At 40.8% G+C, this 18727-nt stretch overlaps 1 long non-coding RNA gene across 3 annotated transcripts in view; it reads right to left on the minus strand.

The window, feature by feature from the left end:
• LOC310682540 overlaps nt 1–2353 on the minus strand; it is a 21561-nt gene extending 19208 nt beyond the window's left edge. Inside the window, exon 1 of one of the 3 annotated variants that reach the window (XR_014513964.1) lies at nt 2240–2353. This is a non-coding gene — a long non-coding RNA (uncharacterized lncRNA). The other 2 variants (XR_014513965.1, XR_014513966.1) reach the window with 2 other exon arrangements.
• Nucleotides 2354–18727: the final 16374 nt, after the last annotated feature.

Consider the following 18727-nt stretch of genomic DNA (forward strand, 5'->3'; position numbering starts at 1 on the left):
TTAAAAAATCCTCAACTTTAATTTAATTGCAATTTTTAAAATATATTTTCAACTTGTGTATCTCCCATTTACTTGTGAATATCCAAGTGCAAATGAATAAACAGTTCTGAATGATGCAGAAGTTCAGCCAATAAGTTTAACTTTTGTATTGCCCGGAACTGGGAATCCACAAGCATCTGTGCTTCGTTGGCATAGTGCCACACCTTGATTCTCTATCATGCTCCATCATGCTTCTTTTAATCTGAATATTTAGTACTCTTTCATGTCTTAATTACAGCAAATTGCACACAGTTGGCACCACTTCTTGAAATTAATCCCAGAGTACTTTGTTTCTGTCAAGCACAGTCAAAGCCTTGGAGAATAATAGTAAATGTTATTGCAGATCTAAATTTAAATGACTGTCTATGTATTTAACTTAAGCCTTTAATTATTCGTGCTGTACTGTTTTTGGTTCAAATGTTAAACATTCTTCATTGAGAAAGTAAAATTGCTTTAGACAGCTTAAAACCTGCAGATATGTTTGGCTGTGATGTTAACATGACAATAATTATTTGTATTAACTTATTTTTTCAGGTGTGTAAAACTTTAGGCAGTACATAATATCCTGTCATGCTTTCATTTAATTTCTCATCATCAGTGATTTTTTAAAATAATAAAAAATAGCTAAATGTTATTTTAAGAAGGGGAATACTTATTTTCTCCTGGATTTTAAAAAACATTTTCATTCTTATATAGGGAATGGCAAAATTATATTCCTTTACCTTGTGCTTTTCTATAAAATAGAGGTAGATTTCTGCACACAATCTACAAACATATAAGCTTTGTCACTGTAGTTTTGTAATCATTGTTAGAATAGCCACTTCAGTTTAACAAAACACAAATGTATAGCAGGGGCCCCAAAATTCCCCCACCTGCTTAACATAATGAAATCTTTCTGCAGCATATTCCAGAAACCTCAACACTGAGATATCCCCGCTCCCCATAATGCAGATCTCCATCCAAAGTAATGCACCTATCTTCCCCTCTCCCATGTATGTTATACAGATAGCTTTCGCATGACTATAGCATTAAAAAAAACACAACTCCAGGCCTCTGTGCATTTTTATAGAAGGGAAAATGCCTCCAGCTCCGTCTCTGATATTGAGCATATTCACAGCGAAAATGGGAAATGCAGTTTCTAAAATCTCTACAGACATTTATACAGCTGTATTCATTTTATTTCATATCAACATGCTATTTGGAAGGGATAGAATTGTTATCACAAATGCAAACATATCTTAAGTTTCAAGACCAACACCAAAGAAATGTGTACTTACAAAATTTGTGATAAAACAGGGTGGGTTTTTTCCTCCTTTCGAAATTCACCTCTCCCCCCTCCCCAACACACATATATAGTGCTGCACATCACAGCTTCTCACACTCCCTTTTGCAATGTGATTTTTAAAAGAGATACCTGTTTTGCTCATTTTTATCATCGCAAGAGCGTACCTGATCTTTCTGACTACAAAGTTTCCAAGCATCTGCAAGGTCCCTTTCAAGCTGTGTTATCTGCTGTTCTAGCTGAGCAAGTACCATTTTGTGTTCCTGCTAGCAAGCTATTACATTCAGATGCAACAGCTGCAAAGGGATTTCCTAGATGTCCTATCTCAAGAACAGGTTTCCTTTGGTTGGGAGGCATATTAGCAGTTTCGGGGTTTTGTTCCTATAGATTCCAGTTCCTCTTCTTCTTGAGAAGCAGTATACTTAGTTTATTTATTTTCCTCCCAAGCAACTTCTCTCTCTCTCTCTCTCTCTCTCTCTCTCTCTCTCTCTCTCCCCCCCCTGCATCTATAGGTACAGAAACTGTAGTGGGTTATACCCCATTTTGTCAACTGTCAAATAAGAAACATGACTGGCAATGAATCTCATTAAGTTGAACAAGCGAGCATTACCTATCATGAGGCATAATTTTCCACACATAAAAAGTTGCTTCCTTGCAACTTTGATTCCAAAAATATATAGGCTTTGCATACTGGGCAGGGGACACTTCCGCTGAGTTTTTTGGGACAGGGGAGTCAATTGCATACTGGGAAGTTCAGGTTGCCCAATTAGAGTTGACTTAATGATCAACAAACCCACTTCCCTGAAAGATCAGGCTTTTTACGAAAAGGAAAGTGATAGGAAAAGGCACCGGAAAGTGCAGAATAACACTTGCATCAGATACGAATGAATGCTTAATAAATAGCCAACATCATCTTACCTCCCCCCACACAAATTTGGATAAATCCTCAATGAACAGGTCATCAGGAAGTGACCTGGGAAAGGGCACTGGAAAATCCATCTGTCTTGGAAAAGAAAGCACTAGGTCAATTCAGATGTGATGCTCAAGTTCTGTGATATTTCAACTTTAAAGCAGTCATGGGGGAGGGCTCCATTTTAGTGGAGTGGTTAGTTTAACCCTTTCCCCCAAATCTAAATCCGCAAACACACACACATATCTGGAGTCTTCTTTCAAACCCAGAGTGTGACTATATCTAATAGGAGCTTCAGGGTTGAAGGAAACGGCACCAAGAGCTAGAATTAAAGAACCCCTTTGCCAACGTTGCTACTCCAAATTGGAATGTGACAACTGCTTGAAAGTGAGCCAAAAAATAAATAAATCCCTTGCGATATGGGTTGCTCTCAACCTGTATTCACTGAGTTACTGTGTGGATAGTTAATTTGTGTTTGATCCTTCCTTGTGCCTTCTCAAGGAATTTTAATTTTTGTATGCTTAGTAAACCTGGATAGCCATATATACAAAAAAAAAAAAAATGCTAGGAAAGAATTTTCTTCTGCATCCAATTGAGATCAGGGTTGAACGTACAGTATTTTCATCAAGAAGCTTCTCCTCACTTGGCTACTACTGTCTACTTTTGTTAATTGCAGTTCATTTTGGTTCCTTTCTGTATTCAGACATCATCTTCATCAGGTCTGGCTACCAGCTCAGCTACCTAATAGCTTACAACTACCAGGTGACACCACATTTGGAGATGAGGGTCATGGAGGATGAAGCAAGAGACACCTAGTTTTGCGATGTAAATGTTTTATGATCTTACTTATGTGCACATTGTGTGTGCATTATGCTCCCACATGGGTAGGTAAGGAGGTTATTGGCTGATGGCCATAGCAATACACAATCTGGAATGGTAAGCATCCAATGAAAAATTTTATATTACTTTCTTCTTCATTGGGGGCAGGCCTGGTCGTGCTTTTTGCTTTACATGATAATAATGAATGCAAATGCTTCTACAAAGGGTATCATAGAAAGGATAAGATTATGACACCAGCTAATGATGGCGGGCAAGTGGATTAGCTGCTGCCTTTGTTAAAACTATCTCTTCAGTGCATTCCAATAATTAAAGCTAGGGAAGCAAGTCAACATTCCAGTGTTCTGAAGTCCTTTTGAATTATTCCACTACCTTAAGTCATCAGACACTCAGAGACATTTAAAAAAAACAAAACCCAACATGTTTGCACTTCTTTTAATCAGATGCACAAAATAATGATCAAATTAATTTGTTTTCCTCATTGCTTTAATATGTTTTGTGGGAAGCAATTCATAACTAAGTAACTAAATCAGAGAAAAAAAACACCAATCCAGAAAATACTCTATCAACATTTCTGAATGAATGCTTGGTCTGATCAAACCAACGAATCCTAGAATAGAGAAGAGAATAGTTTTCACATTTTGATTCCTTTTTATAAACATGCATTTTTAAACCTCTATATATTAACCATTAAAACGCTTTTGTTTTTGTTGAAGTGCTCAAGTTTTGGGGTCGTTCGGTGGATTCAGAAATAGCCTCTTGCACAAGTTGACTTGAATAGCCTCTTTTCTTACTTCTGGATTCTCAACAAATAAGGAGAACTTGTGCATTATGTCCTACTCAAAGGACAGTGGATACCTTCAACATCCTAGAAATGGTAAGGCATTGTCCTTCAGTCTAACCTACCTCATGGGGTAGCTATAAGCTATGATGATTACTGACTTCAAGAAGCAGGCATGCTTCAATTCCAATCCCTTCTGCCAAGCCACTTCCACCATACCTCATCTTGGCTGTACTGTAGTCTCTCAAAACTACCCAGTGGTACCTTCAATGCAGAAGTCCAGGGCACCCCATTCAGCTCAATGAACTGGCTTGCCACATTACGAAGTTAGACAATACACATTAAGACCCTCATAAGACTATTACATTCAGAGTATAAGTTCAAGACTCAAATTTTTTTTAATCATATGTGTGTTTGTGTGGAAGGGAAAATCCTTCATGAAAAGGGACCATAGCTCAGTAGTACAGTGTCTGCTTTGCATGCAGAAGCCTCCAGGTGGAATTCCTGGCATCTTAAGGTACAGCTGGGACAGAACCCTCTCCGAAAACTCAGCAAACCTCTACCAAGCAGATTGCTCCATCCCTCCTGCACCAGTCCACCTGCTTTACCTAACCTTTCACTCCTCAGGCCAGCATGCAGAGACAGGCTACTAGCCTTTGATCAGGGTAGAAAAAATGTTTGCAGGCTAACAATTTCCATGTGCTTATTTACAAGGGATTTGTGTGTGTGTGTGTGTGTGCGCACACACACATACACACATGTACACATTACAACAAAAAGACAGAACCTCTTATTTGCTTTGTTTTTCCAGGTTTTCCTATGCCGAAAAGTTGACTTGGTGATAAACAGTAATAACACCATTGCTCTTTCAGAGGGAAAAGCAAGCCAGACTACGGAAAGAAGGGGGGGGTTCCTACTTGGTGTGCAAAGATTAATGGATTTTCTGCCCTCTGACAAGGTTTGTTAACAAGCCAAAGACAAGCGTATGGGGAAGACTTCAAGACACTGTAAATAAAAAGATCAATGTGAAAATCAAGTCCCTTTCCAAAGATGTTAAATTCTCTTAAGGGCACTCTGTAAGGTGCCTTTTATATCAGGATTTTATTTTATTTTTGGCTGGCCCTTTCATACTTTCTCCATAATCTACTTTGTATCACAAACAGGGATGCTCATTTTTGCTATAATATATATGATTTATTTGTTTCAAAGATTTACGTGCCACCTTTCAGGACGAAACCCTCCCATCGACTAGCATGCTCCTGAATACTTAACTATTTCTCTAGGTAAAATCTCTTAAATAATTCCTTCCTCTCTTTTCCCCCTCTTTTTTTTTGCAGACAAAAAGCATCATGATTCTGAGCGCCTACTTTGGTTCATATGTTCCTGTGCTGCTCTTATACATGAGCAGCCCACATTGTATAAACAGCAGCGCAGGAGATACTTAAAAGTCAATGTAGCACTGTGCTACGTATGAAGCCAACAGCCAGCCTGGCCTTAAGTGACCCAACTGGCAATTGTGGACCTTGGAGTCTCAGATTTCAGTGGCACCCTGTGTGATGCCAGAATCTGCCCCCCTCCCCCCGCCTTCTGTGGACATAATAGTTGCAACGCCTGCTGAAGCACCCCAGAAGCTCCACACCCGGCGTGACCGAACCAGTAACGCTCCCCTAGATCTGCCTTTGCAACAGGATGCTTTCTAAGGATTCTCCACTGAGAATCACAAGTGGGGAGAGTGTTATCATGCTGAGGTCCTACTTTGCGGTTTCCATACACATCTGGTTGGCTACTGCGAGAACAGTTAAATTATTCTATTTCCAACAAAAGAGCATGGTCAGTCCTCATTGGGCAGATTTAACTTCCTCTCCCAGCAAGGTTTCTAACCTTAGTGTCTCTCCTAAGCATGTTGATACCTCCCTCTTGCATGTGGATGATGCTATTTCGGCTACATTAAGGACCGGCACTTGAAGAACGAGTTCGTTATTTGCGTACAAGTAATAGCAATAACACTAACATTTTAGGCCATCTTTGCATGAAAACTTCCAGTGTGCTTTCAAGTGTTCTTCAGACAGTCCTAAGTGCATAGAGGAAATTAAATAGCCCTGGTTTAAAATATGCGGTGCTTGCATGTCTTGTTTGTTTGCTTCTAATGTATACAGATGTAATTAATGCTCATTACTAATCATAAAGCTGTTATAAGAGTGCCTGTTTTTAATGTGTAGTTAGTTGAGGATCAGCCTCGTTGTTTCACAACTAATTAACTCTTCCAGATTTGTCCCTTGCCTCTAGAGACACAACACTACTACCTCAATATGTCGCCGTTCTCAGTTTTCTGGATAGTTCTTTGGGTGGACAGTTCTGTTTTAAAATCCAAGTGGCTGAAGCCATACCTGATTCCCAACCGCCCTCTTTATTTTATGCTTTCTTCAAGGACTCTGAGTTGCTCCCAAATTGCAACATCCTAGCCCTGCTTTCTGACAATTTCATTGTATTGTTCAATCTACAGGAAAATAGCCACATTAATACAGCTTAATTAGCAGAACTGCAATGTAAGGGAGAATACTCCAAGCAAGAAAAGTCTCCTGTGGAGCTAATAAGCATTCTTTGGGGGTAAAAATGCCAATTAAACAATTTACTACTATGTAAATTTTGCTATTGTATTAGCAGAAACTGGTCATTTGGTGCTTGTTCTAATGATGAAATCTATCACATAAGCACCTAAGTAATTAGCTGTGGGAATTCTAAACCATATTTAAAGGGTTTACAGTGATGGTCCATAAAAGGATAAGATGTTCAATCTACCGACAGAGTCGTCTTTTAGTCACTGTGGATCTTTAAAGGGAACACTGCCACTACAGTTCTGTGAAGAGTCCCCTTTAATAGTAAACACAGCCCCACCTTTATAGTAAACTCCAATTGGGATCAAAGGGACGTGTCTGATTCAGGTATCAGCAGGATGTTTTATGTTAGCACTTCATGCTCACCTGGGAGCTGGCGTGATGTGCTTTGCACAGGACTCATGCTGATTCCTGAAAGTCCCACCCTGTACAGCTGAATTTCTTCTACCAATGCTGCAGGAATCCCTAAGGGATAATGAAGTGGTGAAGCAAAGGGGACATGCACTGGATTCGCACCTTGACTCTCAGACTACGATCCAGTCACCTTACACATTTCGCCATCAAGCTCTCAAGCCAAACACTGGAGCTTCCTCTGATTCCTTATCGCAGCCCCTCTAAGGACTCCATTCAAAAGGTGATAAGTCATTGCCATAGTTCATACATGTCAGGGCCCTGCAGGGTCAAGCCTTCAAGCAGTCAGCTGCAAGGGCCAGAGGCAAGTACATAGACCTCGCAGACGTCTAGCTCCAGAGCATCAAATGAAGATTAGAAGGACCAGAGGCAGATGTAGTCGGGTCAGGCAGATGGTCAGGTTGCAAAGAAAAAGAAAAAAGCAACAGTCCAGCAGAGGGAGGGAAAGGAGAGAGGGACGGGAGGAAGGTGAATCTATATGGCTGCTCTCAGTAATGCATTCTCTAGCCTGAAAAGCTGAGCCCAAAGCAGAGAGACTGATAGCTGTCTCAGTGGCACAGAGAGTAAAGCATCTGATCCCTGCTGCCAGATACGCTCCTTGCTTCAAGCCTCCTGGAACCCTATTTAACTGGGGTGGAGTTGCAACAGGGTGGCAAGGGAGCCGTACAAAACCCATCCTACTTTGCAAATTATCACAGTGGTGCTCCACAAAGCAGGAGGATGGCTGTGCATCTATCCTTTTTTCAAAGTGCTGTCACAGGACAATCCTCTCTTTTGAAGGAGTCCTTAGTTTGAAGGCCTGGTTGATTTCAATTCAGTTTAAAGATAAACCATAAAAGCTGAGACCTTGACTTCGCCCATCCACAGCTAGCAACCTGGACAGGAGACTGAGCACACAGGTTACTTGGTGCCACTATTCCTATTTAAAGTGCATAAATTGTTTGCACATTTGCACCCAGCCATATTGATTAGCACTGCCTTCGCCAATTTGGTCCTCTCCATATGTTTTGACTGACAACTACCATGAGCCCAAGGGGGTCATGGGATGTGTAGTTCAAAACATCTGGAGAGCACCAGGGTGGTGAAGGTTGAATTGCCACATGCAACATTTAATGTGAACCTGTCCCATCAATTTTTTTATTGTATAATGTCTGCAGCATTCTTATGCGAGTGTTGTGTAGCCCAGACAGCAAATGTGCTGATTTGAAGGTATGCTGTGTGCAGGTCCATAACTAATCTGGTTATACTTACCAAAGCAGAGGGCCTCCATTTTTCTTTTCCTCTTCCCTGTTTTGTTTATACCCTGCCTTCTGGTATAAACACACCACTTAGGGCAGCACGCCTAATGGAATGCTGTCCTGGGCTGGACACATTAAAGAAGCGTTTCAGTTAAACGTGTTTTAAGCTGTTGTATGAGAAATTGGGTTGGCAAAAGTGGAACTCCACAGCGCCAGCTGATGTCAGTGTAAGAAGGCATAAGCAACGCATATAAAGCTTTTTCTTTGCCAGTGTAGCTGAGTCCCTGTATTTAAGTCCTAGCTCAGCAAATGGTTATCACAACCATACCTTCAATGGCACAGTTGGCTGGTGGTCATCATTGGCGCTTGTGGGAGTGAATTTCATAGTTTAACTATGTGCTGTGTGAAGAAATACTTCCTTGTGTTGGTCCCAGATTTCCCAACATTTGGCTTTGTTAGATGTCCACAAGTTCTACTGTCAGCAGAAAGGGCAAAAAACATTTCTTCATCCACTTTCTCTATGTCATATTGAATTTTATAAATGTCTGTTGTGCCACCTCTTGCTTGCCTTATCTCTAAAGTAAAATGTCTCAAAGAATACCACATTTTCTCCTAAGGGAGTTGCTCCATCCCCTTGAACATTTTGTTTGCCCAGAACCTTTTCTGAGCAGGGATCCTTATTTGGCCCACTAGGCTGTTTTCTCTAAACTGCACCTGATATCATGTGTGACATCAATTATGGCATAGGTAAAGACAGGGCTGTAAAGTGACAGTCTGGAGCTTAAAGTGTGCTCTTGCTTGCTTATTGGTGAGCAGCGCACACAAGCCCCTTTGTTATATGATGTCATAATGGTGTCAGGTGATTTTCAGCTGGGTAGCCCTGACTGTCAAAGTGGCCCATGCAGGGAGGGGGAGAGGAGTACTTGGCCCGCCAGCCAGCTCCAGTTCCCCGCTTCTCAGAGAGACAAATATGCATACAACATAAGCCTTGCAATCTGTTGAGATTATTCCAAATAGTTACTCAGGTGCATTTATGCTGCAGACATGTAGAGCTAGCATCTGCATGTACGCAAGAGTTCTGTAAACAACTCTGTTGTCTTAAAGCAATCTGTCAGTCTTTCCACGATGTGGATGGTGAATATGCAGGTGACAGTGAAATTGTCTACTAAACACAGAAACTGAACAGTGCCAACACAAATGAGAGATTAGATATGCAGGCATACACACCAAGTGATCCTCAGAAAAGCATGGTAAGGAGCATGATAACCAGTTGCTACTTGCATGTAGAGTATTCCAAGGTGATAACAAGCTTTGCAAGGGAGCCAAAAGCATGGCAGAGGACTGGATGGAAAGTTGCCAAGCACAATAGGAAGAGTGTGCTCCAAGGGGATGCTAAGCTTAGTAAATCCATCCAATATGCATTGTTATCTGGGGGCTGACAAGAAATGCACAGGGGAGGCATCTGGTAGTGAATTGTACATGTATGCTGTGATTGTGGTTACTGAGGAGTAGTTGTCTCTGAAGCAGTTGGAAACTGCTGCTTCCAAGGGATCAAATACAAAACACATCCAACAGGGAGTTAGAATTTATTAGTTGGTGGGGGGTGGGAACCACCAAGCATATGCTAAGGCAGATTATAGAAAGAAGTCTCCATCGCTTTTGTAATGCAACAAGGCATCACAGCATCCAATAGGAGCACAACCAGCTCCAATACACTAAGTACTGGTGTAGGAGTCCAGTTCCTAATCCTACCAGAACAATTTTGTGGTCAATTTCAGATGACAGTAGGTGCCCATGAAGGACATACGCAACCGTATCTATGTACATGATGGTGATGACTAGTCGAATTGGCCTGGCAAAGTCTGTGTAGTTGGCACAGCAATCAAAGCACTGAGTATCCGCTCTAGTTACATAGGGATGCTTGAGGAAGTCATTATTTGTGAATTTCTATATGAAATGACCCGATCAACATCACTCAGGACTAATGTATGGATCATAACTTAGCTATTTTATTTCAGACTAAACAGTCCTTGGCCATTTAAATATTTAAATACAGATTTAAATACATATTTTGAAAAATAATACACATTTTATATGTATTTTGACAGTTTTCTAAGATCACAGATTAACATAAACCTGGGATAAATTATGGTTAAAACACATAAAGGTGACACAGTTCTGTCAATCCTTCAAGTTGGTGTTTCTCCTTTCCCATCCCTTCCAATGCCCATTTCCAATTTTCTTCTGCACATAAATATCCAGAAACAAATGTGTGGTTTGTGGAACACTTAAAGTTCTGGCAAACAATGCCTGAGTACAAAGTTTCATTGCAGTTACAATAAATAATTCCCATCTAAATGTGACAGTCACATAAAATGCCAAATCATTATTTGCTTACTCATGGCCTCACATACTGCTACCTCCTCATTCCTTTGGATGTTCACATATCTCCTCTATCATCCTGATTTGCAGCAAACCATAGTTTACCTGCAACCTAGAATTAGAAGTCACAGTTTAAAGTTGCCACACAAGTATGGAACAATATACTCAAGGGTTAGGAATGATGGGAGTTGTACTCCAGTAACATCTGATGACCACAGGTTTCCCACTTCTGGTCAGATTTTGTTAGACTCCAAATCAAATGTTGTTGGACTCCAAATCCCTTCAGTCCCAGCAGCATGGCCAAGGGTTGGGATGATGAAAGTTGCAATCCTGTACCATCTGGAAGATCTCAGGTTTTTCACCTCTGGTTTAGAGGCCAGACCACCATAAGAAGATGGCTAGTGCTTTTGCATTGAACAATGGTTTAAACTGTAGCATGGAATTTTTTATTTGTTAAAAGGAAAGTTTTGCTCATTAGTATTTAAGATTTGCTTAAAAGAGAAAAATAAAGTTTGCTTAAAAACAAAAAACAAAACAAAACCCCTAAATTCAAAAAAGACCTTGGCTCCCATTCGCATTTTGGTGAGATCTTTCAGATTTAAAAATAGACACCCTATCTTTTGCTATGATAAGTAAACAGAGCAGAAAGTATTACAATAATCTCTTTGACGCCCCACTGAAGTATATAATACCTGTTTTATATGAATCTTCTGTTCATGCTCTAGTTGCTGGTTCACTTTCTCAGCATGATTTCATCAATCTTTCTGCTCAATGCTTCCCCCCTATTTCTTTCTTTTCTTTTCTTAATGCCCACTGCTCATGCACCTACCTCACTCTGCAGACTTTCTCTAGTTAAGTATACATTTTCTAGTTAAGTATAATTACCATAGTTACCTGAATTTTCAAGTTAAACTTTAATACGCATCACATGCTAAAATACAGGTAGCACATTTTCAGGTTCTAATGAAACTCTGTAGCCACAGATTATTCCAGTACACTGATTAACACATATGATTAATCTGAACTCAATTTACCTGTAGATAATTTCTCCCAAACTTTAATCTTTCTCCTACTCAAACCTCTTTGCAACAAAGCTATATACGTCAGCCTTCCACAACTTGGATGTTTCCCCAACCTGGGTGCCCCCGGCACTGACTGTGTGGGACTACAAGTCCCATCAGTCCCAACCAGCATGGTCAATGGTCAAGGATGATGAGAGCTTTAGTTCAGCAACATGTAAAGAAGGCATCAGGTTGGTTGACATGGTCTACATTGTCTAACTTTTAAACCGTTCTCTATCCAAAAAACCCCATGCCTTTATGTCGATGTTCCTTACGGAACATAATAGGAGCATGACCAACACTCAGGCAAGACAATGAACTGACCATGCTGCCTCAATATAGTCATGCTCCATGTTGTACAGATGCCTGGTAATCGTCTTCCAAAGCAGCTACTCTATTCCAAACTTTAAAATGAAAAGCGTAATGCTGGTGGTCAGCAAAAGAGGTTTGAAGACAGTCTCAAGGCAAATCTTTAAAAATGTAGTATAAACACTGACAACTGGGAAACACTGGTCTGTGAGCACTCCAGTTGGAGAACATCCTTTACCAAAGGTGTCATGGGCTTTGACGACGCTTGAACTCAGGACAAAAGGGAGAATGATGCTGAGAGGAAGGCATGCTTGGCAAACCCTCACCATGATCAACTCCCACTCAGAAACCTATATCCCCACTGTGGAAGGACATGTGGATACAGAATTGGCCTCCACAGTCGCTTACGGACTCATTGTTAAACCGTGTTCATGAAAGACAATCTTACTCAGCTATGAGTGATCACCAAAGAAGAAGAAGCTCCAAATCCAGCACCACTCTGCCTCTGTCACAAGCGAGTTCACCCAGCTCTCTTGTCCTCATGAATGAAATGTTGAAAGCCTCCTGGATGTTTACTAACACTTAGAGCTTGACTTACATAGTTACAAACTCCAATAAGCAGTTCATTTTCATGTCCTCTTATGCATGAAAGCCATGGATCCCTTGTAGCATTATCACTGCTACTCTCCCCATTTCCATTACCTCAAAATTGCTTACCAGTCACTGCCCACTATTCAAATGATGCTTGATATCCCTTCCTCCCTATCGCTCAGTGGTGTAGGACACATTATATCTTAATGGCTGCTGCAGAATGAGCTAAAGGCCAAATAGGATGAGTGGCTTTGTTTTCAGCAAGGCTCAACCTTAACATTTATTTATACATACAACTTTATATATCACTTAATATTAAAAAAGGAATCTCTAAGCAGTTTATATAGAATAGGGGGAAGGGTGAATGAATATACATTCATTTGAAAATGCAAAGGCTTTACTATGCTGTTTTAGGTATCTCCCAAAAACTTGTCTGTTGCAGCGGGAATGTGAAAACACGTGGTTTGGTTATATCTATCCCTGCATGTGAAGACAGGCTGTGGCCCACTGAGCAGACAAGACCAACAGTGGATCTAATGGTCAAGAAAGCAGTTACACGCTGTAGAGGAAAATGAGGGGCACATGGGACTTGTCAGCCTGGGAAGGTAGCCCATGTAGAAGAAGAAAAACTCAGACCCTGAACCTCTGCTGCTTTGTGGCTACAGTTGTACCTCAGGTTAAGTACTTAATTCGTTCCGGAGGTCCGTTCTTAACCTGAAACTGTACTTAACCTGAAGCACCACTTTAGCTAATGGGGCCTCCTGCTGCCGCCGTGCCGCCGGAGCCTGATTTCTGTTCTCATCCTGAAGCAAAGTTCTTAACCTGAAGCACTATTTCTGGGTTAGTGGAGCCTTTAACCTGAAGCGTATGTAACCTGAAGCGTATGTAACCTGAGGTACCACTGTATGAGAAAAGGCTATGGAGTAAACCCTGCACAAATCCATCCTGGAGTCCCTAAGGCAGTTGGATGGTGTCCTGTATGGCCTTCTTCTGGCAACTCCTCTGGTGAAACTGGTTCCAAACTTTGGACCACATCAGCAAGGCCTTGTAGTCTGGGCAGCCCTCCATACATACTGCCTAGGCTTGCACCCCAGAGATTTTAACATTTCTTTTAGTGTTTTATTGTGTTACATTGTTGTTGTTGTTTTAAAAAAACTATACAGGTGCTTTTGATGTTTTTAATAAATGTTTTAAATAGGGGTTTGCTTTATTTTATATAGTATTGTTTCATCATAGATGTGTTTACCAGCATGAGCTCCTTCGGTAGGAAGAGTGGGGTATAAATTTAATAAATAAATAAAATGCATCCAAATAAAACTTTTTGAAAAGCTAAATGAAAACAAACAACCCTATATAACATATATAAAACTGAACAGTATACAAAAAAAAAAAGTTTGAGTATTAGTAGCCTTCTGAGTCAGCTGCTAGCCAATTTCTTCTGGGACTATGTGAATTATAATATCTATAAAGGGAGCAAAAACACAGAGAGATAGTATAGATCGATTTATCTATACAAATTACACTGGCACATGTGGGACCAGCAACATTTTTGTTTCCTTTGTTTTTTAAAGGACATTGTAGTATTTCAACTACATAAATCTCTGCTGGATCACACCAATGGCCAATCCAGTCTGCAATCCATCGTATTATGGAATACCATTTTCCAGATATTATGAAAATAAAACATATTACTCATTAGACTACTGCCACCTCCTTCAGATCCCACCCAAGTCAACACTGCAGAGTAATTAGGCTTTCTACAAATATATAGTCCAATATTCCGCAGAATCCACACTTCTGCTGAATGCCTTGTTGAAGGCTCATGTTCAGATCCGCAACATCACTCCAACATAAAATATGATGCAGCACTTATCATGTTTCCATAGTGGTCAGCCAGATGATTATGGGAAGCTCACAAGCAGCACATGAGAAATAGCCCTCTCATGCTGTGGTTATCCGCTGAAATAATCCAGAGTTCGTATACAGCCATCATGATTAGTAGCCATGACTAGTAGAATTTTGTGAGTGAAAGTCCTGTTTTTGTTTAGACCCTTTTAAAAATTAAATCATTTACAAAGATTTTTTATTCTTCTGTTTCTTGAAATGTTTAAAATATTGTTCATGAAGTAAGAATAATGGTTGGAGGCATTAATACTTCTGAACACCAGTTACTCGAAGCCACAGGAAGGGAGAGTGCTCTTGTATTTGGGTCAGTGTGGTGTAGTGGTTAAGAGCGGTGGACTCGTAATCTGGTGAACTGGGTTCGTGTCTCCGCTCCTCCACATGCAGCTGCTGGGTTACCTTGGGCTACTCACACTTCTCTGAAGTCTCTCAGCCCCACCCACTGAGGAAGAGAAAGGAGAATGTTAGCAGCTTTGAGACTCCTTTGGGTAGTGATAAAGCGGGATATCAAATCCAAACTCCTCTTCTTCTTCCTCCTCCTGCTTCTGAGTTTCCCACAGGCAACTAGTTAGCCACTATGAAAACAGGATGCTGGACTAGATGGGCCATTGGTCTGATCCAGCACATTCTTCTTAACTTCTTATGTACAGTGTTCTAGTTAAACAATCTGAAGAAACACCTTTTTGCTTTTGACACCCGAAACATATATTTTTAGGACCTACCTTGTTTTGTGATTGTAAGTTGTTTTTAAACTGTTCTTAAGTTTTCATTGTTGGAACCCAACCTGGCACCTCAAGGTGAAGACCAGCTATAAAATTAAATTAATAATAATAATAATAATAATAATAATAATAATAATAAACATTAGATTTTGAATTCTCGTAAAAAGCACTCTGTTCTTTTCTGCTGCCATTTTAAATGGGCTTCTGTTGTTAGATATCTGAATCTCTCTCCCTCCCTCTCTCTATATATATATATGAATGAAGAGGGGGAAGGGTGTAAAAGGAATTCATGTGAACACCTGCTGAGTTTAATTGCACTACAGCTGGCTCTGATTGTAAGTAGAGAGAGTGTGGTTTGCGACTGATTGGCTGTCATTACATTCAATTTTGTTGTCTTTTTTCCTTTTCAGTATTATCCTTCCATGTTGAAAAAGACCATGAGGGATTAGGGGTCTAAACCACAGAGAAATCTTATGATCTCTGGACAGAATGCGATGCACTGCTCCTAGGATGAAAACATCTGAAAGGAAGTGCATGTACCTGAAGAGCAAGACCGATGATCTTGAGAGCTCAAAGCGGCATTGATGAGAAGGATAGGCGTACTGGGTTAGATATTGAAAGAGGTCACAACGCCCAGAACATGTGGGTCTCCAATTTAGTGCTGCACATAGAACGGATGAGTGCAAGCAATGAAGCCTAAAGAAGTCCTGGTCATTCATATTTTAGAACTGGAATACAATTCAATCCAGTTGTAGGGAGCTGGGATCATTTTTCAAAGAAGCATTAAGATATCATGAGTCAAATCTTCCCATTCAAATGAAGAAATGGAAACAGAGCAGGGCTGGCAGCAATTTGATAACTGTTAGGGAGATGTGCTTTGGCACAGATATGCTTGTCTCATGTTGTAAAGAGGACTCAAAGGTATACAGTTTCATTCCGACTATCTCGCCAGAGTGGTGTATGGTCTAGTTATCTCCCACTTGGACTACTGCAATGTGCTCTACATGGGGCTACCTTTGAAGGTGACCCAGAAACTACAATTAATCCAGAATGCGGCAGCTAGACTGGTGACTGGGAGTGGCCACTGAGACCACATAACACTGGTCCTGAAAGACCTACATTGGCGCCCAATACATTTCTGAGCACAATTCAAAGTGTTGGTGCTCACCTGTAAAGCCCTAAATGGCCTCGGCCCAGTATACCTCAAGAAGCATCTCCACCTTCACTGTTCAGCCCGGACACTGAGATCCACCTCTGATGGTTTCAGGGAACAAGGCAGAGGGCCTTCTTGGTAGCAGTGCCCTCCCACCAGATGTCAAGGAAATAAACAGCTATCTATTAGAAGTCATCTGAAGACAGCCATGTTTAAGAAAGTTTTTAATGTTTGATATTTTATTGTGTTTTTAATATCCTGTTGGAAGCTACCCAGAGTGGCTGGGGAGGCCCAGCCAGATGGGCGGGGTATAAGTAATATATTATTACTACTACTGCTACTACTACTATTCAGCAAGATGTCAAATTAGGTGACTGGGCACCACAGGTAGAGAAACCCTTGGTAGACCCTGGTCTTAGTTTTTATTGGAGATTTTGCATAATGAAATCAGATTTGAGTGTGGTAGACAGGTAAAGTGGAACTCTCCATCCAAGATTTTTTCAAAAAGTACTTTAAATGGTTACATAGTTGACATGATTCCGTAACAATCAGAACTATATATATATAAAGGCTATAGGTTGTTTTGGCTGATAAGGACCAGGCCGTCCTGTGATCAGTTTTAAAGTTATATATTTTCAACAGAGTGTGTTAAATTAAAAGGGTTCCAGGTTACAAAGTAACTAAAAATTTTAAGTTATATTGTGTATTTAAAACATTAGGCCCCAAGTGAATAATATAAACTCAAACAGGATTAGTCGGCTGACTGATTATTTCATTTCTATACCACTTAAAATATTTACAGTATCTCTAAACAGTGTACAAAAAACTGAAGTGATAACAGGCAACTTAAACAAATGGTTACAGATTTACATATTCAAATGTTACATTAATATAATGCAGAATCCAACAGCGCTGGAAATGGTAAGCCGCTCTACCCAGAGGCTGGCAATATTAAACAATCTGGCAGGCTGTACAAAACCCCACCCTCACCAAATAAGCTAGAAAAGGATTTCTCCTCAAAGGATGAACAACTCCTAACAACCTACCTCAAGCAGATCCTGCTTTCCCAGGATGCACTAATTGAAAGACTTTCGACCATAAGGAAGTCCCTTCCACCTCTAGCCCCGCCTCCTCCCATGGAATTTAATTACATCAGTTGCATTAATATAAAGTTACCAATCTATATAAATCAATATTTGTTCATTTCCTTCTGACACACCCTCTCAGCCTCTGGGTTCTCACTCTGGGGCGAATCAAACTTTTAGCTCACCCACAAAAGTTTCACAATGATAAGAGATCCTGGTAAGAGAAGATATCACTCTAGGCTCTAACTCTAGACTTGCTTTTTATGAGCAGGTCCAAGGTGGGTGGTACTTCCTCAGGTTGCCCACAGCTGTGTCCTATTCAGCTGCACTCTCCACACCCAGTTCCAGGTACAGCAGGTTTGTTGAGTTTCCCAGGGTGTCCAAAGGATGGGAAAAGGGCTGCTCCCCACTCACAATTCTTTCTTCACCCTCTGTCCTCTTCTCCTCTTCCAGTTGCTTAGTTAGCAATGAAATTGAGGAAAGTCCTTCTTACAAAGTATATTGAGTTTAAAGGGGGATGTTTCTTTTTAGGGAAATGGCATTTTCTTTAAAAAGGAATGGATAGTCTTTCTTCAGAACATGAGTAAGCACATGGTTGAGTAGCCTTTGCCCCCATGGTGAGGAGAATTTTGGGTGCACATCCCTTCCTAAGCAGAAATCCAGAGAAGCAAGAAGTGATTAAAATGCTTCTTTCTTACCTGAGTGGATGCCACATAGTGTCCCCATGTACACTATACCTACAGGAGTGGGTTGCAATTTGAAAAAATTGTCTTACGTGTTCGGCCACTGAAGTCTCAGGATGTGTACAGAGTACAGACAGGTAGGCAAAGAGCACAAGATGATGCTCACAGAGCAGTTCGGGGATGGCAGAAGAGTCCTTCCACATCATGACTTTCATTCACAGGAGTCCTGCTGTGTGACTAAAAAGAAAAGGTAGCATAGTGTTGTGAAAGCTGGCCATGCTGTGCCAGCCACTCTGGCCATATTCTCTGTCATACAAAAGAATGTTAGTGGCTGGCTGATGTCCCTTAATGGTCGGTGAATACCTTTTCGTGGGTGTTGATTAATAAAAGATGGTTTCTTGATATAGAGACGACTCTGGAATCCTTGGAATCTGAGACCCACTGGAGGAATGTGACTCATCTTCTCCCTTGCCCCCCCCCCCGGCCGGTTAAGTGTGGCTCTTAAGGTATGTGAAGCTATGAAGGGGAACAAAAGAAAACTGCAGTTTGAGATGGAGACAGAGAAAATCAGAAAAGGGCAGAGTGGGAATGGGGAGAGTGGGGGGAGTGGGAGAGGCACCTTTTGGGTAGTATCTGATGTGAAGCTGTAGCTATTCTGGTTTTAGGCATGCTTAGAAATGGGGGGTGCATTTGTTTGCTTCATATTTTAATGCAAACCTCCTAAGT

The sequence above is a fragment of the Podarcis tiliguerta genome (assembly GCF_965153285.1).
Source record: "Podarcis tiliguerta genome assembly, chromosome: 7".
NCBI lineage: Eukaryota > Metazoa > Chordata > Lepidosauria > Squamata > Lacertidae > Podarcis > Podarcis tiliguerta.